The sequence below is a fragment of the Antechinus flavipes genome, chromosome 4 (genome assembly GCF_016432865.1).
Source record: "Antechinus flavipes isolate AdamAnt ecotype Samford, QLD, Australia chromosome 4, AdamAnt_v2, whole genome shotgun sequence".
In the NCBI taxonomy this organism is placed as follows: domain Eukaryota; kingdom Metazoa; phylum Chordata; class Mammalia; order Dasyuromorphia; family Dasyuridae; genus Antechinus; species Antechinus flavipes.
Window position 1 is genome coordinate 373959009 of NC_067401.1, and position 25482 is coordinate 373984490.

Consider the following 25482-nt stretch of genomic DNA (forward strand, 5'->3'; position numbering starts at 1 on the left):
GTTAGTCTCCCAGATTTGTGGATATGTACCAACTACACTTCCTGTGAAGCAGCTCAGGGACCCCAGCTAACAGTCACCTCTTGGAAAAAGCTTTTCTTTCTATCATTGTGCTCCAGCTGTGTTCTGAACTTTGACACAAAGGACTGGATGGATGTTGGAAATATCACTTCATCGAAAGGAACCCACATGTGCAAAAATGTTTGTGGCAGCCCTGTTTGTAGTGACAAGAACTGGAAATTGAATGGCTGCCCATCAGCTGGAGACTGGCTGAATAAGTTGTGGTATGTGAATGTTATGGAATATAATTGTTCTGTAAGAAATGACCAGCGGGATGAATACAGAGAGGCTTGGAGAGACTTACATGAACTGATGCTGAGTGAAATGAGCAGAACCAGGAGATCATTATACATGGCAACAAGAAGATTTAAGATGGTCAATTCTGACATTTGTGGCTCTCTTCAACAGTGAGATAATTCAGACGAGCTCCAGTGATCTTTTGCTGAGGAGAACCATCTACATCCAGACAGAGATCCGTGAGGACTAAGTGTGGGTCACAACATGGCATTTTCACTTCTTTTGTTGTTATTGACTTGAATTTTATTTTCTTTCTCATTTTTTTCTTTTTGATCTGATTTTTCTTGTGCAGCCTGATAATTGTAGTAAATATGTATGCCTAGATTGGATTTACATATATTTTACATATTTAATATATATTGGATTACTTGCCATCTAGAGGAGGGATTGGGGAAAGGGGGGAGAAATTGAACACAAGGATTTGCAAGGGTCAATGTTGAAAAATTACCCTTGCATATGTTTTGAAAATAAAAAGCTTCAATAAAAAAGAAGAAAATAAATGCAAAACAAACAAAAAAAATTCCACACACACATATATATGTGTGTGTGTGTATATATATATATATATATATATATATATGTATATACAACTGGGGCCTTGGGAGAATCTTCAAGTTCCTTTTTATTCCTTCTTTCAGTGAAAAATAATAATTTCTGGGGGGAAAAAAGAAATATATACTTTATCTCTCTGTCTCTAGGCAAACTTTAGCTGAACCACCTCAGGGAAGGCATAGGAAATTTCCTACTTTTAAAGAATTTACCCTGCTTTACCTCTTGGAAAAGAGGAACTTCACTGGAGTGACTGAACAATAGATGATGGCCAAAATATCTTTTGGAGGTACTAAGGAAAAGTGGGTTTCAAATGCATCTTGTGTTTGAGAATGAGTGAAGAAACCCCTTTTCCATGTATCTAACATGAGATATGTATCTACAACACGAGACAAAGAAAAGAAAGGCTAAGGGAAGGTTAACTGCAAATTCAGAAAATTGGAGAAGATGCTATGTGGGGAGAGATTAGAAAGATAAAGTCTCCAATTTACAAAAATGAAATAAAATCAAGCTTTTAAAATTCACAATAAATTGATTATAAACTTCATCAAATCCCACAATCCTGAATCTGGGTTAAATTTTAAACTTAGAATTTTAGGATCAATATAGTAAAGTTCAACTGAATCCAGCAGATAAAATAAGCAAAATCCAGCATCCTCTGAGATAATACAGGCTGAAAAACATAAACAAATGTCTAAAAGGGCCTACGATACTTTAAAAGTTGCTCCATGAAACTGTTGGAAATGAGGAATGTCTGGAACATCTCCGTGAGGGGTCACTGTCCAAAACATAATGACAAGCTAAATGAATCATCTAATTCAGTATGACATTTCTGTTGTGATGTGTCCGTGATAATTTCTAGAAAATGAAATGGGGAGAAAGTGCTTTTCTGACAACCTCAGGAAGAAAAGAAATATTTGGATTTTAGAAATTTCCCCTGACAAAGGCTATACTCAGATTGAGATACAATGGAAAGGGTAACTACCTTTTTCACTGAGTATTGTCATTTAGGAATAGGTCAAGAGGGAACTTAATAATGGTACTCTCAGTTGGAAGTTCAGTTTGCCTATTTTGGGGTCAAATTTCATTAATGCTCATGCTCCTTAACAATTTGATTGTGTCACACTCATTCTGTGGTTTCTTCCCACAGTCCAAAGTTGGAGATAATCAGGTCCTACCCAGGTTTGTAATTTTGCTTTATGATTTTCTCCAGCTCAGTTGGAATCTTCCTCTCTTCAGCCAACTGCTGTCTTTGACTCCTACACCCCCTTGAGTGTTGCTTTTCCCCCCTTGGGTGACAGACATGCTGCTCCCACTGTGAGGTGAGTGTTAAACTGCCTGTTGCCCTCTTTAGAAACTGATTTCACTAAGAAGAAAGGTGTTGTTTCTAGGTGCTGGTTCTCCCTATTTTCCCAAATGACTGATTCCTCGGCTTCCTTCCCAAACTCCACTCATCTTTCCTTTTCTAAGGGCTATCCCTGCTACAATTCATGAGAAAAACAGGAGAGGAAGAAAAAGGAAGGTCTCAGTGGGATCCTCAAACTGAGAAAAACCAGTCCTTTTTAGAAACCAGCCTCATACTTCTTTTACACTTTTACAGGCTTTAGAAATTCATTTCTAATTTGTTTTTGCCACAGAAACAACTGCCCAGGTATTAGGTTCCTGTAATAGAGAGAAACAATCAGAGCTGTTGTCTGAATTCTTTTCTACATCAAAGTGGAAGATCAGCCAAAGGGCTTTTCCTTTGGCATTTTAACTTTCAGTGGATCTAAGAAACTACATCTATCCAGGGTATCAGGATATCATTTCTCTTTCATGGGGAAATGCAAAGATGACCTATTCATACAATAGGAATAACCAGACTGAGATACAATGGAAGGGGTAACCACCTTCTTTGCTGAGTATTGTCCTCTAGGAATAAGACAAGAGATGCTTCATGTACTTTCAATCAGGAGTCTAGTTTTAGGGTCCGGCCTCAAGAATGGCTGTGGATTTAAGAATTCTGATTATCTCAGGCCTATTCTCCAATTCTTTCCCACTATTCAAATGTGAAGACCATCAGGGCTCTACCCTGACAGGCTTCCTTTTCTCCTAAAAATAAGTAGCCTTTGTGTCAATCCCAAATGAGCCAATTCAGAGACATATGAAAACTCAAAATAGGTCATTTGAAGGAAGGATCCCAGACACACTATACAAAGGGAATTTCTTAGAGCAGAGGACTTGAACAAGTGTACTGACTCTAAAACTAGAGTTTTCTGTAATCTGAGGAAGGAAGGCAATCATATCATAGGCATCTGGAAAGTCCCTCATGTGGGTACTTATATGTATGTCATCAAGTTCCAGTGAGAGTAACAGCTGATAAGAAAATAGTCCCCGGCTGCACTATCAATAAGATAGCCTTTTTCATGCTGAGTGTCCACATCCTCCACCTGTCTACAGAGGAAGCTGGCCAGTTGCAGTGACTGTGATTACAAAACGGCTCCTGCTACACAAGAAAATATTTGTTTACTTCCTATTGGATTTCAGCATCTCAGAGCTGCAGGGGATTTCTTTGTTGTCAGCCATGACAAATATAGGTTACTGTTCTGATTGGAGATATCATCATCAGGGCTCAAATGGTGGTAGAACGGACTCCAGCCCAGGATGGATAGTGTTGGAAAACTGACAGGGCTGAGAAAAGACTGGGATTTATATATGGGACAGAGGGTCAGTCATTCTAGGTATGGACATGTGGGTGACCATGAGAACGTTCTGCAAGGGAGTCAGTCAAGAAGCATTTATTATGTTCCAGGAACAGTTCAGATAGAAGGGCTCAAGGAGCTCATGGAGAGGAGACAATAAGCAAGCAAATATGTACAAATAAGATGTAAACAGGTTAAAAAGAAAATAGTTGACAAAGTCATTAGGAATATGGAAATATGTTTAAAAGAATTGTACATGTTTAACCTACATCAGATTGCTGTCTTAAGGAGGGAAAAAAATTTGGAATACAAAATCTTACAAAAAACAAATATTGAAATCTATCTTTAGATGTATTTGGAAAATAGAATACTATTGAAAAAATTTTTAATCACTAGAATTAAGGAGGGTTGGAGAAGCCTTTCTGTAAAAGATGGGATTGTAGTCAGGACTTAAAGGAAACCAGGAAGATCGGTGGTTGGAGTGGAGGAGACAGAACAATCCAGGCAGGGGGGATAGTCAAAGAGAATGCCTGGGGCAGAGAGATGCAGTGTCCTGTTCATTCAGCAATAAAGAGGTCAGTGTTAGTGGAAGAGTACCTGGAGGGAAGAAACTGTAAGAAGATTGGAGAGGGGGTAGGTGAGGCAGGTTATAAAGGACTTTGAATGTCAGAGAATTTTGTATTTGATTGTGAAGGTGACAGGGAATCAGCAGAGTTTAACAAGTAAGAGGGTGACATGGTCAGACTTGAGTTTTAGGAAAATCACTTGGGTGGCAGAATGGAGCTGGATTGGAGTGGGGAGAGACCCCAGGCAGGTAGACCCACCAGCGACCTACTGCAGTAGTTCCTGTGAGAACTCAAGGGAGTCTTCTCTCAAGGGAGAGAAGAAGGTTTTGGCAAGAGCTTGGATATATCGAGTGGGAGGGAGAAGTTCATAAGTGGCCTATAAGGAGTGTTAGTTAAATATCTAAACTCCCAGATGTAAGCTATTTCTCTAATTTTAGACAGAGAAGGCAATTAACTGAGACACAAGCAGACAAGTAGGGGAAATCTGTCAATTCGATTAAATTCATTGCATTTATTCAGTATGTATAAAGACTTGGAACAATAGTAAGCATTAGGGATTTAAAAATAGAAATGAAACAGTTCCTGCCTTTCAAAGAACTTACATTCTATAAGAACAAAGTAATGTGGGTACAGATAAGTAAATAATAATGTATGTGTAGCAAATATGTGAAGGGCCTTCATCACAACTGGATTTTCCTCTCTACGTGCTACTTGATTTTCTTCTCTCTCCCAAAAAGCTGACTTCTTTGCTGACTCTCTGACTCTATGATGAGTTTACTGATTTGGGAGCTTTTGGGGACTTCTCATCAAGTGGGGACAAAGAGTTTAATGGCTTGTGATAGACATGAATGGACTTGCATCTACTGTCACCCATGAGTCCTAAGAAGGCAGTTCCCAGATCTTAAGTTGCAAAATTCATCCTTCCACAGCCAGAGGAGTCAGATTTCCTGGATGGTCAGTGCTAGCTAGAGTTTAAGACTAACTAGCATAGTTCATAAAGCATTTTACATATGTCGACTTGTTTGATCCTCATAATAATCCTGTGATGTGAGTGCTTTTATTCTCATTTTACAGATGGGGAAATGAGGCAGAGAGGTTAAAAATGACTTATTTAAGATCATACAGCTAGTTAGTATCTCCAGGAAAAGGAATTAACATTTATATATTGACCATTATGTACCACATGCTTTGCTAAGCAATTTTTATGAATATTATCTCATTTTATTCTCATAACAACTCTAGTTCTATTATTATCTCCATGTTACAATTAAGGAAATTGAGATTTAGATGCACAGGGTCATATAGCTAGTGTCTGAGGCTAAATTTGAAATCAGGTTTTATTAACTTTAAGCCCTATACTTTCTCTCCAGTGCCAGCTGGCTACTAGCTCAGACTTGATTCTTTAGTAGTTTCAAGTTCAACAGTTAGAGGTTCCAAACTTTTAAAGAGAAAATGGGGAGAAAGGCAAATTTCCCGGATTGACACCAGACTCTTGGGGGAGAAAAATATAGAAGAGGATTATCCTCATGTCTCCCAGGGACAGAAGAGCACTAAGGAACCAAATCTCAATATGAGGGATCAAAAAACCTGGGATTTGCCTTCCCTTATTAATGTGTCATTTGGAGAGTATAGGTCTGATGCAAAGTGGGGGATTCTTTTCTATACTAACCTTAAATTAGTTTTCTTTCCAATGTATAAGTCCTTAGGGCAGTATTGAAATGGATGTTAATTGGACATTTTAGTGAAATGCAAAGAATATTGGGATATTGCTGTTCTAGCAGCTCTAACTCAGTCTCCCTCCTGAGGGATGCGGAAGTACAATACAATGACTCAGAAGGACTAGGATTCTGTGGCCTGGAGTTAGGGGGAAAGAGAGACATCAAGATGGGACAGAAATGGGGCTTCTCAAAGAGGAAGAAGAATTGTGTTAATTGTTTATGGGCTATTCTGAGTCTATTATATGTTTTCTGTATTTCCTATTGGGGGGGGAAGGGGGAGAGGAATAAACATACCTGATAATTGTAAGTAATTTTGCTTCTTGCCACTGTTCTATCTGCTTTTGACTAAGTTTTCCAACTGCTCTGGGATCATGTTCTCTTAATCAGTGAGAATTCACTGTATCTAGCTGTCCTAGGACACTTTGTATTTATTTATTTTTTACTTTTCTGTATTTATCATGTAAATACCTCTCCTCAGTACTACTTACTCCCTTTCTACCTCTTGCTCTGAGAACAAAAGAAAAGGAAGGGAACAAATACTTATTATATGCCAGGTGCTTAACAAATATTATTTCAGATTATTTTCATGACAACTCTGTGAGATAATATACTATAATTGTCCTCATTTTGCAGTTGAAGAAACTGAGGTACACAGGTTAAGTGTCTTGCATAGGTCAAACAGCTAATAAGTGTCTGAGACTGGATTTGAACTCAAGTTTTCCTGACTTCTGGGCCCAACTCTTTATCCACTTTATCTTTTACCACCTAACTGCTTGAATAGTAATTATTTTAATAGCTTTTCTCAAATACATGTAAAGTTAGTTTTCAAAACTCACCTTTGCAAAATCTAATGTTCCAAATTTTTCTCTCTCCCTTTCTCTTTCCCCGCCAAGACTGGAAGAAATTTCTTTGCGTATATTTTCATACTATTCTTCATGCTGTAAAAAAAAAAAAAAAATCAGATCAAAGTGAGAAAGACAAAAAATAAGCAAGCAAACAACAATAAAAGTGAAAACACTATTCTGCGATCCATGTTAGGTCTGCATAATCTTCTCTCTGGATGCCAATGGCTCTTTCCATTCCAAGTCTATGGAATCATCTCATTGTTGAAAAGAATCAAGAATATCACAGTTGATAATCACATAATCTTGTTGCTATGTACAATGTTCTCCTGGTTCTGCTCACTTCACTTAGCACCCGTTCATGTAAGTCTTTATAGGCTTTTCTGAAATCAGCCTGCTCTTCATTTCTTATAGAACAATAATATTCCATCGCATAGTAATTAAATGAATGCTACTGTCAGGGGCAGGAACAGAACTGCTTTGTATTTGTATTCCCAGCATTCAGCCTACTGCCTGACACGTAATGAGAACTTAAGAAATGTGTGTGTGTTTTTAAATTCATTCATTTCAGTGTTGACACAGGATCTCAGGATGCCTTTAACTATTTTTTGGAATATTGTGGATCTTAGGATCACAGTGATGTTCAATTCAGATAAAAATGGATCATTAAACTGTATATAAGAATCCCTGCAGGGCAGCATATCAATTTAAAAAACCACATGTTAACATTATCTATGTCCTATTGCATTTTAATTTATTTTGTTATTTTTGTTAACTTCCCAATTATATTTTAATTTGGTTTGGGCTATACTCTGGAGTGTTGCCAGCTGTGTTTGATACCTCTGATCTAGAGAGGGGTTATATTTAGAACATATTTGGGGATTTTCAAGGGGTTTTAGGTGGAAGTAAATGAATCAAAGAGATGATTTTTAGGGAGCTGGTTGGGCTTGGTCAGTGTGAGACTAGTGTTTGTGACTCTGGATACAGGTTACAAATGCAAGGAATTTCTAGGGAGGAAGGAAGTTTACTTATATAGGAGATGGCACTTGAGCCAAGACCATAAAAGGAATTAAGAGGCAAAGGTGGGGAGACAGAGAATTCCAGGAATGGGAATAATGCAATAGAAACAATGAAAGATGTTCAGAGACCTTATGGAAAGGCATGGAGACAAGAGATAGAATGTTGCAAGTAGGCAGATTTGGCTTAAACAAATATGGAGTAAGAGGAGCAGGTATTGGGGATCTAATTATGGAGTTCAGGGACAGGAAATACAATTTCTAGCAGGTAAAAATATCCATAGCTATTTTACCTCTCATTTCATATTCATTTTTGGTTGTTACAAGAACTTTTAAAAAAATCTTTATTTAGTTATTTTTGCTCAGTAGAAACAAAGCTGGAATTAAAGATGGCTGACCCATTGTCCTCCTCAAAATGGGGCTCGGAGGCTCTGAAGAGGCACTCTGAGAGGAACTTAACAAGGGGAGAAGGAGGCTGACATGATAGGAAGAGATTTTAGAATGAGAAGATTAGAGGGATCAATGGATGTCCAGGTTGAGGAGTCCATAAACACTAGGGAAGACAGCTGAGATATGGGTGGTAAAGTTGGAAAAATCAGAAACAAAAGTGGCAGAGCACTGGGGAATGGAATGAATATTAGAGAGACTAGAATGGATGGAAGTTTGTGGACCTCCTCATTTGCCTGTACCCATGTGTCTGACTTGTTCTAAAAGATTTGTATAGATGGACTAATTAGCATTAATAATATCAAGCAACTTAGAAATAATTTAAATAATCATGTTGGAGTGAGAGCTACCCCAAATATGTTGGGGCTCAAAGGGATCCCCCAAATGTTGGGGCTCCAGACCAGTGTTGCTATTGTGTCTCAAAAGAATATGTAGGTTCAGACTCATCTCCTAGTCAAGGGGAAAAGTTAACTATAGTTGTGACACCGATTAGAGCAGGCTAAATTTCAAAAGAGGAAGATAGGAAGTGGGGAGATAGCAGGTATTTTTAAAGGAAAAAGGTGAGAGAAATCAGGTGCTTCATGTCATTGATACATTCATTTTATGGCTTAGAGGTGGAGTTGAGGAGTGGTCAGGTTTTTATTTTGTGAGCTCAAAGGGGGAGAAATGTGTTTTTAGGCCTGAAATGTCACTAGATTAAATGACAAAGATCCATTTGCCTGTGTTAACTTCATTATTGATGCTCATAATGCCAAACCTCCTGTTACTGATGTCCAGTGGGCTGTTATCTGATGGCCAGAAATCTTTTGGACTCAGCATCTGATTGTACAAGACAAACTAAGGCAAGGTAGCATAAGGAGAGAAATAAATTATTCCTAAATCAAGATATCCTAAAATCTGTACTCCATCATTCCCAAAACCAGATAGCCTGGGGTTTATCACTACATTATTCCTAAGGGCTATACCATATTAATAAAAATATTCTTTTTTAAATTTTTTTTCTCTTTAAGTTTATTTTTTTAAATAATTATAACTTTTTTTATTGACAGAGCCCATGCCTGGGTAATTTTTTACAACATTATCCCTTGCACTCACTTCTGTTCTGATTTTCCCTCTCCCTCCTTCCATCCCCTCCCCAGGATGGCAAGCAGTCCTATACACGTTAAATATGTCACAGTATATCCTAGGTACAATATATGTGTGCAGAACCAAACAGTTCTCTTGTTGCACAGGAAGAATTGGAGAATAATTATTCTTAATAGTCTTTTGAAAATTCAATTTGATTTTGTTTTTAGTTCTGATTTCCCCTCCTTCATTCATTACTCTCTCCCACCCATGGACAAAGCAACAAAAACAAAATACGTTACAAATATGTAGTCATTCAAAACAAATAAAAGAAAGACAGAGAGACAGAAACAAAGAGAGATAAAGAGATAGAGACAGAGACAGAGGCAGACAGAGAGACAAAGAAAGAGAAAGAGAGGGAGAGGAAGAGAGAGACAAAACCAGAGAGGGGGGAGAAAGGAAAATATGCTTCTATCTTCACTATGTCTATCAGTTCTCATTTGAAGTGGATTGTTGGAATCCTTACAAACTGTTAAGTCATTAGAGTTGATAGAGACAATAATTATCTAATTTAGCATGGTTCAGTATGATTGATCTGATCTTACAAGGAGATGTTATGGGCCAGAAGAAACAAGGTACTAAGTAGAACTGATAAAAAACAATGCTTGTGTTCACACCTTTAGAGAGCTCATATGAGCAAGAAGCTCTTAGGGCCAGTGGAAAAGCTCCGATCCTGATTTCAGTGGAATAGCCTCTGATCCTGATCCAGTGGAAAAGACTCCTCAACCCAGAAATTAGGGTGAGTACAACAAAAAAATTTTGTTAAAAGAGTTAAAGTAGAATTTCAGCAAAGATGGGACAGATGTTTAGAAAACAGCCTTCTGTTTCTGTTCAAGGAAAATGTTCAGAGACCATTGCCAGACTTATAAAAAATCAAGGTTTAATTATAATCTGGGAGCATGTCGTTTATCTTTTAAAAACTGTACAGTACACATCTCCTTGGTTCTCTACAGAAAAAGAATTGGATCCAAGTGAGTGGAAGTTAATGGGAGAGCAACTAGGTGAATACTACAATTCTCATCCAAACTTAATTTCTAAAAATACACTTTATACATACAATTTAATACTACTGCTATAGGAAAGTATTTAAGTGTTAAAATAAGGAAAAAGAAGAAATAGCAGGAGAGGGAGATGCCAACTATATTAGGTGAAAAGGAGGAAGAATCAGATAAGAATGGAGTTAAGTATAATTCTGAGTGTGATACTTCACAGCAGGAGAAATTAGATCATTCCATATCTCATGACCCTTCCCCCTCAATTAACCTTTCATGGGTGGAGGAAGAAGGGAGAGGGAAAGAGGCAAAAAACACAATCAATTCCTGTGAAGCAGAATATGACAAGATTAGAAAAAGCATTAATCAAGGCAAAAAAATGAAGGAGAAGATATATATATATATATATATATATATATATATATTTATAAATGCATATCCTGTGATTGAAAAACTTGACTCTTGAGGTCAATAAGAGAAAAAATACACTCCTTTTAATTTGGAAAAAATTAAAGATTTGAAAAAGGGATGCACGCTTTATGGGTCTACATCCTCTTATGTTAAGCTTGACCACCTATCAATTGCAACCATTATATGACATTTTAAGGGGAAGCAGTGCTTTAAACTTACCACGCCAGCTTAGAAAAGAAGCTCAAGAGGCTTTGAGAGAAGGCTTTATCCAATGTGGTTGAAAAAGTCACTCAAAAACCTTTGGAAATGTAAGTTTTTGCTACACAAGAGGCACCCATAGCAGTCCTTCATCAAGGAGACAGTGTGATAGAATGGGTGAATCTCCTGGCACAACCAGGACAAAGCCTTACTCCTTACCCAGTGCTTGTGGCTAGAATTTTATTAAAGGCCATTAAGCGAGCAGTACAATTATCTGGAATAAGACCTGAAAAGATATATATCTTTTATACTAATGTACAATTTAATGTATGCTGTGAAACCATCCCAGAGTGATAAATTTTATTGGCCACAGATCCAAATTTTACACGTGGGTCTCCATTAAAGATAACCAGACTATTGCATAATTGGCAATGTATTTTTGAGGAGAAGGTTTCTAAGGTTCCTCTTAAAGGACCAACTATTTTTACAGATGCTTCCAAACAAAATATTTGTGCTGTATACTCTTGTGACTTAATTATAAAGAGAGTAGTCAGAACTCCTTTTCAGTCTACTCAGCAGAATGAATTGTATGCAATCATTCTAGCTCTTACTTATTATCCAGGAGATATAAATACAATATCTGATTCAGTTTATTCAGTAGGTGTGGTACAAAGAATTGCCACAACCCAAATAAAATTTGTAGCCTCTAATATCTATCAGCTCTTTAAGGAACTTCAAGAGCAAGTGAGAAAGCATCCAAGTAAGATTTATATCTTGCATGTCCACTCTCACAGTGGACTTCCAGGTCCTCTTTTTTTATGATAATTCAAAGGCGGATAGCCTTCTAACCATGTTGGCCAATACTCCTTTATTTCAAGGAGTTCAAGAATCTCATTTTAAATATCATCAGGCTGCTTGAGTTTTACATTTATAATTTGGAATAACAAGAGAGGAAGCTAGGAGCATAGTAAAAGCCTGTACCACTTCCCTTCTTTTCCACACTCCTACACTGCCACCAGGGAAGAACCCTTGTGGTTTGAGACCCAATGAAATTTGGCGAATGGATATGACCCATTATAAATCTTTTGGTCATCTGTCTTTTAGCCATGTTGTGGTAGACACCTTTTCAGGATTCACTTTTGCAATACCAGCAGCAAAAGAGACAGCCTGAGTGGTCACTGAATTCCTTATACAAGCATTTGCAATTATGGGTGTGCCACAAGAAATAAAAACAGATAATGGACCTGCATATACTTCTAAACATTTTGCACACTTTTATGCACAGTATAAAATTTTACACACCACTGGCATATCCTTTAGTCCTCAAGGACAGGCAATAGTAGAAAGGAGAAACAGAAACATCAAGTTGCTCCTCCAAAAACAAAAGAAAAGGGGAGCCACAGGTAACCCTAGAGAACTACTAAATCTAGCACTTTATACTATTAACTTATTTATTTTTGACAAAGATGCACTGGCTCCAGCAGACAGGTTTCATAACCCACTGGAAGAGTAGTATTCAGTGCGAGCAGTTCCATTATCTTTAGATAATCTCCAGGTGATGTGGAGAGACCCAGAAAGTAGTGAATGGAAGGGACAAGATAGGTCAAATGCGTGGGGGAGAGGGTTTGCTGTATCTCCACAGGTGGAGAAGGAATCAGATGGATGCCAACAAGCCATATTCACCTTGTCCATTGGAGAGAGATGGAGCAGACCTTTGATCAAAGGAAAAGATCTCCTTCCATTGCTGACTGTGCCCACCACTGAAAGAGCATGGTAGTTATAGCATTTGACTCATGGGCATCAAAAATTGTTGGACTTCAAAACCCTTGGGAATCATTGGAATCCCTGAGACATGAAAAGATTGTTGTAGGACTTCAAAACCCTCAGGAATCATTGGATTCTCTGAGACATGATAAGACTGTTATAGGACTTGAAAACCCTCAGGAATCATTGGATTCTTTGAGACATGATAAGACTATTGTAGGACTTGAAAACTCTCAGGAATCATTGGACTTTCTGAGAAATGATAAGACTGTTGCAGGATTTCAAAATCTGCAGGAATCATTGGATTCCCTAACACATAAAAAGACTTTTGCAGGACTTCAAAAACTTGTGGGGATCCTTAGATTGTCTGACATGTGAAGCAATGGACAATAGATTGGTTTTGGGCTATCTCTTGGCTGCTGAAGAAGGCGTATGTGTGACTATCGTTTACATACCCTCCTTCTAGGACTTCTGGAAACTTTTTACAACACCATGTTGATTTATATTGTTATATCACTACTTGCGTGTACAATTCATGTTTGTTACACCACATTGAGCCTGTACCGGTTGTAAGGAGAGTCATCACTGCTAGCCTGTGCATTATTGCTATATGTTTGTGTAATACCTCCCATGCTGATGGGTTTGTGCATACCTGTTTCTAATAATACCCTTCAGCCCAGAGACCCACTAGCAACCCCCACTTCCCTTTGGTGCTTTTCATCTCCCTTCCTGAGATGTCGGGGTGGGGGGGAAACATGATCACCTCCTTTATAGTGTTTTCACCTCCTTTTCTGAGAAGTCAGGGAGGGCGTGATCACCTCCCTTTTGAAGTTCTCACCTCCCTGAGTAGTCAGAGATGGTGTGACCACCTGTGCCCTAAAACAAAAGAAAGCAGGAGATGTAAAGAGCTGAAACTCTGAGTTGATGCACGGAAGTCGGATAACTGAGCACTTAAGGCTAACTACCAATTGGACAATACTCTATTATCATATGTTTGGAAAATGGTTCTTCCCACTATTCTATGCTGGTTCAATCTTTTGGTGTATACAGAGAATTGTGGGAAGGATTAGGGGGTAGCCTAAGACAAGCCAGAGTAACTTTCACTGTCGAGGTGGAAAAGGAAGGTCGTGGAGATCCTGTGTCTATTCCCTTCACTTCTACCCCTAAAGACTAAGAATAAAGATCAAGGACTTTTGCTTATCCTGACTCTGGCTGATTCTAAGGTATCCAGGGTGCTAACTCAGTCTTCACACTCAGCCAAAGCAGTACTTAGGGGAAATTTTATATCTCTAAATAGGTACATGGAAAAATAGAGAAAGAAGAGATCAATGAATTGGACAGACAACTAGAAAAACTAGAAAAAGAACAAATTAAAAACCCCTAATTAAATATCAGACTAGAAATTCTGAAACTCAAAGAAGAGACTGATAAAATTGAAACTAAGAAAACTATTGAACTAATTAATAAAACTAAGAATTGCTTTTATGAAAAAACCCAACAAAATAGATAAACCTTTGGTTAATTTGATTACAAAAAAAGAAAAAAACTCCAAATTACTAGCATAAAAAACAAAAAAAGGGTCAACTTACCACCAATGAAAAATAAATTAAAGCAATAAATAGGAGCTTTTCTGCCCAGCTATTACCAAATCTGACAATCTAACAAAAATGGATATTTACAAAAATATAAATTGCCCTGATTAACAGAAGAGGAAATGTATTACTTAAATAATCCCAATTTAGAAAAAAAAAGAAATTGAATCAGCTATTAATGAATTCCCTAAGAAGAAATCTTGAGACAGATGGATTCACAAGTGAATTCTGCCAAACATTTAAAGAATAGTTAATTCCAATACTATATAAATTATTTGGAAAAATAGGAAAAGAGTCCTGCAAATTCCTTCTATGACAGAAATATGGTATTGACACCTAAACTAGGAAGAGCCAAAATAGAGAAAGAAAATCATAGAAAAATCTTCCTAATGAATATTGATGCAAAAATTTTCAATAAAATATTAATAAATTACAGCAATTTGTCAGCAAGATAATACACCATATGTCTACATGAGATTTATACCAGGAATGTAGAGCTGTTTCAATATCAGGAAAATTATTACCATCATCAACCTCATCAATAACGAAACCAACAGAAATCCTGTGATAATCTCAATAGATGTAGAAAAAGCTTTCGACAAAATACATCACCCATTCCAATTTTTTTTAAAAAAGAGAGCACAGGTGTAGAGAGAGCTTTCCTTAAAATAGTAAGCACTATCTATATAGCACCAACAGCAAATATAATTTGTAATAAAGAGAAGCTGGATGCATTCTCAATAAGATCAGGGATGAAACAAGGATGTCCTTTTTCATCATTATTATTCAGCATTGTACTAGAAATGTTGACTTTAACAATAAGAAATGAAAGGAATTAGAATAGGTTATGGGTAAAGAAAGAAAAACTATCACTCTTTGTAGATAATATGATGATGTACTTAGTGAATCCTAGAAAATCATCCAAAAACCTACTGGAAACAATTAACAGCTTTAGCAAAGTTGTAGGATATAAAATAAACCCACATAAATTATCAGCATTTCAATATATTTCTGACAAAACACATCAGCCAGAGATAGAAAGAGAAATTCCTTTTAAAATAAGTATAGGCAAAATAAAATATTTGGATGTCTATCTGCCAAGACAAACCCAAGAACTAAATGAACACAATTGCAAAACACTTCTCATGCAAATAAAGTCAGATCTAAACAATTGGAAAAACATCAATTGTTCATGGCTAAGTTGAGCTAATATTATTTTTAAAAATGACAATTCTGTTTAAATTATCTATTGATTATTCAGTGCCATGTCAATCAAACTGCCAAAAATTATTTTATAGAACTAGAAAAAATAACAAAATTCAGCTGGAAGATCAATTGGTCAAGAATATCAAGGGAATTAATGAAAAAAATTACAGAGGATGGTGGTTTAGCAATATTAAACTTAAAACTACATAATAAAGCAGCAGTTATCAAAACCATTTGGTACTGGCTTAGAAATAGGGTGATGTATCAATGGAATATATTAGCTACATGACACAATAATCAAGGTCCACAATAATCTAATATTTGATAAGCCCCCAAACTCTATTTTCTAGAAGAAGAATTCACTATTTGACAAAAATTGCTGGGAAAGCTGGAAAATAATGTCATAAACTTAGCATAAACCTACATCTCATACTCCATACCAAAATAAGGTCACAATGGGTACATGATTTGGGAATAAAGGATGATACCATAAACAAATTAGGAGAACAAGAGATAATTTACCTTTCATATCTTTGGAGAAGGTAGGAATTTATGACCAAAGAAGAACTAGAGAACATTATGAAAGGCAAAATGGATGTTTGATTCCATTAAGTTAAAAAAGTGTTGTACAAAGAAAACCAACAGAAACAACATTAAAAGGGAAATACAAAGCTGGGGCAAAAAATATTTACAGCTAGTGTTTCTAATAAAAGTCTCATTTTTAAAATATAGAAAGAACTGTGTCAAATTTATAATAAAATAGTCTAAGGTTATGAACAGATAATTTTCAGATGATGAAATTAAGCCATTTATAATCATATGAAAAAATGCTCTAAATCACTATAAGCTTATTGCTTGTGCAAATTTAAACAACTCTGAGATACCACCTCACACTTCTCAAACTGGCTAAGATGAGAGGAAAAGATAAAAATGAATGTTGGTGGGGATGTGGGAGAACTGGGTCACTAATGCATTGTTGGTGGAGTTGTGAAATGATCCAACCATTCTGGAGAGCAATATGGATGTTCTCAAAGAGTATAAAAATGTGCATATCCTTTGACCCAGCAGTTCCACTACTGTGTTTGTATCCCAAGGAAATCATAAAGGTGGGAAAAGGACCCATCTGTGCAAAAATGTTTGTAGCAGATCTTTTTTTTGGTAGCAAAGAATTGTAAAATGAGTAGATGTTCATCAATTAAGGAATGGCTAACTAAGCTATATGAGGTATATATGAGGTATAAATAAATAAATAAAGTAAATAAGGTATATGAAAGTAATAGAATATTATTGTTCTAGAAAAGATGAATAAGTTGATTTTAGAAAGGTCTAGAACGATTTTTATGAATTTATGCTAAACAAAACAAGCAGAACCAGGAATACATTATACACAATAATAACAAGAATATGCAATGATCAAATGTGAAAGACTTGGTTCTTCTCAGTGGTTCAGTGACCCAAAGCAATCCCAATAGACTTTGGACATAAAATGCTATCTGCATCCAGAAAGAGAACTATGAAGACTGAATGTAAATCAATACAAATCAATTCACTTCTTTTTTGTTGTTTTTTGTTTTCCTTTTCTATGTTTTTTTCTCTTTTGTTCTAATTTTTTTCTCCCAACATGATAATAAAGTAATATGTATTTAAATAAATTAATTTTAAAAAAGACAGAGTGGATTAAATGCCATTTTCAGAATCAGGAGGACTTAGGTTTGAGCCATACTTCAGACACATACTGGCTTTGTGCATCTGGAGGAGTCACTGAACCTGGCAGTGTCTCTAGGGAACTCTTCTTGATAACTGAACTGCAAAGGGAAATGGAGCTGCCTGTCCATTAAAGGAGAGTTCCTTTAAGACACAGATATAAGTGCAGACCTATTGCCATGTTGCTAACTCAATTTCTTCATGCCATGACAGCCTGTTTTACCTTTCCTTCACCCAACTTCCACCCCCAGTTAAGAAAACAGTAATCAAATAAATAGTACCATTCCTATAAAGTAAGATTGAATCAGTTGCTCTAGAGCTCTAGTCACTCTTCTTGAGACTTTCCAGACCCAATACACTCCTTCCTGGCCTCGACTTCCCTATATGTGTTATCTTCCTATATTAAAACAAAAGTTCTTTGTGGGATATCAGAAAATAAAGATCATTTTCCTTTAGGGAATACCAAGTAAATACTTTAGGACCTATTCTTTTGCGAGATGGTTTTTGTACTTGTAGCCATAACACTTAGTGTAGTGCCTAACACATAATAAGCACTTTGTGACTACTATTTCATTCATTCCAAATAAGAGAATGTTGGATTATCCCTAATGCTGAGTATTAACAGCTATTGATCATTTAGACCTAATTCTATTAAGAAATTCTTTTGTGGAACAATCACATAAAACACTGAAACTCCAGGTATTTACTTGGCATCCCCTGAAGGAAAGTGATCATTATTTTCTGATAGCAATATACCATTGTTTCTTCATCCAGAAGGGTTAAATGGCCCTAATAGCATGTTGTTGTTGTGTATGCTTTGTCAACAGAAATAGAACATAATTGTCATTATTTCGAGCCCTCTCCTTAAACCTACAGATCCAGAAACTGAAGGGGGTTTTCTCCATTTTTCTGCAAGCTTTCCATTCACACACAGCTCCCTCCCTTGTTCTCTCCCTCACTCCCTCCCTCACTCCCTCCATTGCTTTCTCCCTCTCTCTCTTTCTCTCTCTCTCCCCTCTGTGGAGTTTTTCTTCTTTAAAATATAATGGTTCTCTCTGGGAGCAGGTTTCTCAGGGAGGTTTTCTGGAGGCAGCCTTAGTTGCAGTTCAGATCAATAATTACCCCAAATGCAGCCAGGTGTTAAAAGTTCAGATTGTTTATTGCTTCCTCAAAATAGCCCGGTTAGTTTTCTTGGTGGCCTGTCTCTCTGCTTGGTTCCAAGAGCTCCCTCCAAATGTCTCCAAATTCAAAGGTTTGTCCTTCTGCCCAGCCAGCCAAGTGGAAAATGTTTTGAATCTCTCTTGCCTCTGAGAAAGGGCTTGTGGGCTTCCTCCCAGAATGCTCCTCTCCAACCCCTGACAATGTTCTGAAGTAATTCCTCTAACCCGAAACTAAGAGCCTCTTTATATATGATCTCCCAAAGGTTGACTCCTCCTTCTGGAGGCTTTAAGGAAGCCCTGAAATCTCCCAAACGTGTGAACTCCAATGAGTACTTAAATACATTAGTGAGCTAGAGGATTTGCTAAGTGCCATGCTAAATTAGCACTTTGTAAGGATTCCAATACTCTCCCTCATTCCCTCCCTCCCTCCCCCCTCTTTTCCTCTCTCCCTCTTTCCATCTCTCTCTCCCTTCCTCCCTCATTCCCTCCCTTGCTCTCTCCCTTGCTCCCTCCCTCGCTCTCTCCCTCACTTCCCTTCTCTCCCTCCCTCCCTCCCTCCATCTCTCCCTAAATTCCTCCATCTCTTCCTCGATCCCTCCCATTCTTCCTCTCTCCCCAGTGGGCTCCCGCTCGCTTCCCTGCTCGCTCCCCTGCAAGCTCCCTTCCCTGCTCCCTCCCTCCTCTGCTTCTCCCTCCTCTCCCTCTCTCCCTCCATCTCTCCCTCCCTCCATCTCTCTCTCTCCCTCACTCCCTCCCTTACTCACCCCTCTCTCTCTCCTTCTTCCCCTCCCTCGCTCTTTCCCTTGTTCTCTCCCTCTCTCCCTCCCATTCTTCCTCTCTCCCCCGCACGTTCCCGCTCGCTCCCCCATGCTGGCTGGAGGCTGAAGAAAGCAGAGGCAGAAGCAAGGGACAATCTGCAAGAACTCATGGAACCAAGCAGAGAGATAGGCCTCTAAGCTAACCGGGCCCAAGGAAAGAGATAAGAAATAAACGGTTGAACCTTTATCAGCTGGCTGTATTTGGGTGATTACTACTTTTAACTGAAACTAAAGCTGCCTCCAGAAACCTCCCCAAGAAACCTGCTCCCAGAGAGAACCATTATATTATATAAGAAGAAAAACACCACAGTGGATAGCATGTGTTGTCATGAGTCCTTTGGAATTGTGATTGATCATTATGTTAAAGATACATCATTAAATTCAAGATAAGAATTGTAAATTGTAAAAAAAAAAAAAATTGTAAAAAAATTGTAAATAAATTGTAAATTCTACAGATTTTCATGGTCATAGAGCAGAAGAGGAATTTGAAAGGTCATATATACATTGTCATGCCTTCAGAAAAGATTACTTCTAAATCTTCTCATTTACAAGTCTTTTGTATTCCTAAGAAATCTGGCCTATTGCTTAACAGCTGCATTCTACCAAATCTGTGATCTTTTCAACTGGAATTCCTGGTAAAGGACTTCCTCCACAAATGCAGATCATCATATTTTCTGCAACTAATAATTTTTAAAAGTTGCCAGGACGTTAGGAATAGCTTGCCTAGTTTCCCTTTAAGGGAGTTGGTTCTCAAGAACATCATGGTTTGGCTTCCTGACTGACTGAGGTTAAAAGACTCAGCCTGGAGGAGAAGGGAATTGTTGTTATTTTGGGAATTCCTAGTATCCTGACAGAAGATCTATCCTTCATATTATTGCAGATTGCTATGTAATAATGAATTCAAAATGAAGTAGCTTTATTTTAATTTAACTCGGAACTATATAATTTTTTTGTCTTATAATATTAAATTTTAACTGAATTTTATGTTTTAGAGTGTTTCATTACATTCTAATCCTGAGCTTGAATCACTGGGCTGACTTGAGTAGATATACTCCAGAACACAAGGACTCTGAGAGAGACTGACAGTTTAAAAGATCTTATTAATATATTATGTATTTCATATATTTATTTATATAATTGTTATTATATAATTGTATGCCAAGTATTGTGTTAAGGAGATACAAATAAAGGCAAAAACAACCTCTATATTTTAATGGAAGGAGCAACATGACAATATCTAGGTATTCTGTATATGTGTATGTGTAGGCATACATTCTACATATGAATATATATACATGTATGTAATTTATACATATATATTTGTATACACATATATGCATATATATTGACACATATGGAGAAAGACAGAGAGAGAAAGAGAGAATGATTGATAGAGAGCCAATAAGGCAGAGTGATAGGAAACATTGAAGTGAGCTCTCCCTTCTTGAACTGTGAATTACATCCCCATATGGTATCTCATAACCGAACATGAGTTATTATTAATAAATGTTTGATTTATATACCTATCTTATATACTTATATGCTCTGGGTCATATGAAAATTTCTGAGTAAAAAATGAGTTATTATGGTGGCAGATATGCTCAAGACACAAAAACAGAAGAGAAAAATGACTCCAAAACATCTACAAGCAAACTTTCAGAGAAAAACACAGTCTGGAAACAAATTTAACTAGAATTCCTGAATGAGATGAAGCAAAAGTTGAAAAATATTTATAACACCTGGGGTAAAAATTGGAAGAGAAAAGGGAGCTAGGAAGAATGAAACAGAAAGGGAATGAACAATACAGAGAAATACAAAACTTTGTCCAAGCAAAAAACTTGCTAAAATTAGAATGGACCAAATAGATGCCAAAGTCTTTTTGAGGAAACAAAAAAGACTGAAGAAATAGAAGAAAATATAAGATTATCTCATAGCAAAAACAACTGAGTTGAAAAAATGGATTGAGGAGAAAAGAAAAATAAAGAATCATAGCTGAACATCATTGTTATGGGCCAGAACTCTGAACTTGAAACAAAGAATTCTTACAAAGTGTTAAGTCAGTGGAATTGATAGAGACAATAGTTATCTAATTTTGCATGGTTTAGTATGATTGATTTAATCCTGCAAGGAGATGTTATGGGCCAGAACTTGAAACAAGGAAGTGGAATTGAGGAGACAGTGGTTAAATCTAGTTTAGCATTGATTTAATCCTACAACAAATAATGGTTTCTTAGTGATATAATGATTGGTTTGTTCTCAGTGTGGAACATATAAGCAAGAAGCTCTCAGGGCCAAAAAAGGACAAGTGCACTAGAAGCTTTCTGAGGCTGAGACAGATTCATTCCATCGTCTACCTTTGTAGTGACTAAGCACAAACCCTTGGATTCGGAGAGATTCAGAGGTCAGAGAAGGAGGCAGGAGCTCAAGCTCTGGAAACCAAGGAGAGAGATGGGCCTCTAAGAAAACTAGCCGAGCCCCAAGTGAAGGAGATAGGACTTTGAAGGAGACAATAAAGGATTTGGACTTTAACCCCTGGCTACTCGTGATTATTGAACTGAAAGGAAGGCTGCCTCCAGCGACCCCAAGCAAACCTCAACAAGAGAACATTACATTTTAAAGAGAATATTACACATCATGACCAAAACCAAGCTTAAGTATTATATTACAAGCAATCTTTTGAGAAAATTGTCCAGATCACTTAGAACCAAAGGGGAAAGAAGAAACAGAAAAATTCTACTGATCATTTCCTGAAAGAAACTCCAAAATAAAAACTCCCAGGAATATTATATATGTTATAAATACTGTAAAAAGCTAGAAAGAAAGAATTCAAGTACGAAGGAGTTACAGTCAGAATCACACACTATGGTAATAGTGGCTATTACCATAAAGAAACTGTGAGTTCGGAATATGTTATTTCAGAAGGCAAAGGATATAGGTTTATAATCAAGATTAATTTACCAAGCAAAACTGAGTATAATGCTATTGGAAGAGAAAATAGATCTTTAATAAAATAGAGGGCTTCCAAGAATTCCTGATGAAAAGACCACAGCAAGGGAGAAACTTTAAAATTGAAACACAGACATGAAGACCTTTTTTATGTAAAAGTAAACATGAATAAACAATGATAAACGACTAACCAAGCACAAACTGCTTAAATTCAAATATAGGTAGATAATACAAGTCCCCCAAATTAAGAACCACCCCCCCAAATCATCAGGATTCAATGAGGCAGTCTGATTAGACAAGGCCTAGGCTTCTGTTACAGCTTAATGGTCTTAACAAAAAGATAGAAAGACAGGGAAAGAGGGCTACATTGATGGGGAAGGAGGTGGGGATTTAGGGGAAATTATCTCACATAATCTGTGTATACAAGCAGACATCTATTCAAACAAGGAGAAAGCAGATGTGAAAAGTAGCTGACACTTGACCCTGACTTTAATTTGAACTGGTCAAAAAAAGGAAGAATATTCCAGGCTTCCTGCTACTCAAGGATCAAATGCAAAATATCATTCAAAGCCTTTCATAACCTAGCCCCTTCATATACTTTTCCAGTCTTTTAATACCAGTACTCCCCAGAAATACTGAGCTTCTGGCAGTTTCATGAAATTCCATCTCTCAATAAAATTCCATCCAATTATTTTTTCTGGTTGTCTCCTATCCTTGGAAATACTCTCCCTTCTCGTCTCCACCTATGAGCTTCTTTGCCTCCCTGAGTATCAACTAAAATTCCATCTTTTATTGCAAGTTTTCCCCAACTCTCTTAATTCTGTTGCCTTTCCTTTGTCTAATGATTTCCTTTTTCTCTTGTATATATTTATTTGCATGTTGTCTCCCCCATTAGATTGTAAAGTTTTTTTGGACAGGGACTATCTTTTATCTCTTTTTGTATGCACAGTGTTTGGCACATAGTAGGCACTTAATGTTTACTGATCAAATGATCAAATTCACAGGCTGGTGTACATTTCAGGAGAAAGGGAGAAGCACAAATTAAGAGAGGGTAGAGTAAGGGAGGGATTAGTCTTGAACAAAACAAATTAAGGATGTAGAAAAATGTCTTTTTTGAGATGGCAAAAAATATTCTTCTTAAGATCACCAAGATATAACAAAACCACTCCCAGGCTTTGCCATCGGAGGGGGTGTCTTTAGATTGGGGGTTGGATGAACAAGTTATGGTACATAAATGTGATAGAATACTATTATATTGAACTTTTATCATCATAGTGACCAGCTAGGATTTGAGAAGATTATCCCAGGACATTTCCTAATTGAGAGGTATAGGATTCAGAATGCAGAAGGAAACAAATTTTTTTTAGTCATGGCCAAATTTTCTTTTGTTTGGCTAGATGTATTTATGATGGATTTCTTTTTTTTAATACTCTTAATGGTGGGGGGTGGGGTAGGAGTGTGAAATTTGCTTTGTTTGTCTATATACGTTTATAATGGGTTTCATTTATTTGTTTTAATGCTCTTAGTGGTGGGGGTGGGAGTGGGAAAGAAGGTGGGGCTGATTAAAATAAAATGTTTTAAAAACAATTTTTTAAAAAAAGAAAAATAATATTCAGAATAGCTGAAAGATAATCTGAGGGGGGAAGGCAGTAGCAGCTGGGGAGATGAAGGGGCCTCATGAAGAAGGTAGGATTTGAGTTGAGTTTCTGTGTATGTGTGTGTGTGTGTGTGTGTGTATGTATGTGTGTGTGTATAAAGCACATAAACACGCTGTGTTTATGTGTGTATGTGTATTTCAATGCCAGAGGAATTTTTAACCTAATGCCCATTTCTTCTTTTTTTCTTCATAAGTAGAACTGGAGAATAAAAGTAGCTGTTGAATATGGCTGACTTTTGTGAAGAAGTACTATATTTAAACAACAAAGAAATGGTTAGGGCAACAGGATGGGAAAGGAACCTAGAAATCGTTGGTAATACAATTCTAAACAATTAGCACTTCTCTCCTTGGCAGGAGCAGGCCCATTACTCATGAATCCACTCAGCACCTCTGAGATCAGTAATGAATCACTATGGTTGTTCCCATTTTAGGGGGGAAAGCTCTGAATCCTGTTGATTATAATCAGATCAATTTCAATGACATAGTTTTCTCAGGCAAGAATAGTCCTGCTGGAGAGAAGCATTTGGGTGGGAGTCCATTTTGTAATGGCATAAGAACACAAATGACTATTGATGTCCGCTATTTGGGAATGATTACTGAAATGCTAAAGTAGGGTGAACACTGTTTTTGACCTCAAAAATATGAATTTGGATCTTGGTTTTGCTGTTTATTAACCATGTGACTTTTAATCATTTTCCCTCTCTATTTCTCAGTTTTCTCATGTGCTAAATTAGGATGCCCTCTCATCTTTTGATTTCTAATCAGAACTTTTGAGCTATGCGTCTATGATACTTTCATAACAAGTCTCTGGTCTTAAATTCTTTTGCATTGACTTACACACTGGCTGGTTGAATTCCCACAATTGGGCTGGCTCTATCTCCTCCCTCAGGATTTTAGGGAGTACTCTTTTTCTAATGCTAGAAGCTCAAGTCATTATTCTGATGTATTCTCTTCACTAGTAATTAGTATCCCACCTCCAGTTAGCTAATTAACATAAAGTAGTTTTACAAAGGGATAATTACTTTAAAGGTACAGCAAGGACAAAAGTAGAACCATTTCCTCCCAGGTCTTAGGGCTACTCTGTCCTCCATGCCATCTGGGAGAGTGGACTCAAATTTAAAACAATGTCTACAAAGCATTTGTCCTTCCATGTTCTCTTCCAAATGTGAAATTCAGCAAAGCCACTGGATCTTGCATTTTGGCTGCTACTGGACTGGGTCAAGCAGGATGTTTAATATTGTACCTTTTGACTTTTGATATGTTCCCAGATATTTAGTAGCTTGACATTTTGACCTTTCCAAAGCTCACAAAATCATAGTTGTCTCTAAAAGTCCTTCATTTAAATTTGGAAAGAATAGACAAAATGGAAAAGAAGCAACAGCCAGGCTCTCATGGGTAGTATCATAGCAGGGCTAGTAGGGAGATAAAAGCCTGAGACTTCTCTCCTGGGAACATCAAGGATTTCAACATTCCTGCTTCTTTACTAGAATGAGGATCACTCTTGGTTTCAGCCAATGAGGATCTTTTAAATGTATTCCAGTTCTGGCTATACAGTCAATCAATAGTTTTATCTTTTTTATCACATTGTTAGCAGATGGGAACCAGTTACACAAGGTCTGCCAAGCAAGACACTTCTGTTACATGTTATACTTTTCTGGATGCAGGTTCCCCTGCTTCTTCCAAGTAGAAATTATATCAGTCACATATGTTACATGTACTTTGAATCTACTATTATA

The 25482-nt window shown here is 37.0% G+C and overlaps 1 long non-coding RNA gene across 1 annotated transcript in view; it reads left to right on the forward strand.

The window, feature by feature from the left end:
- Nucleotides 1-9934: 9934 nt before the first annotated feature.
- LOC127562566 (uncharacterized) overlaps nt 9935-25482 on the forward strand; it is an 83132-nt gene continuing 67584 nt past the window's right edge. The window contains exon 1 of the long non-coding RNA XR_007953708.1: nt 9935-10037. This is a non-coding gene — a long non-coding RNA (uncharacterized LOC127562566). The remainder of the gene's footprint in view (nt 10038-25482) is intronic.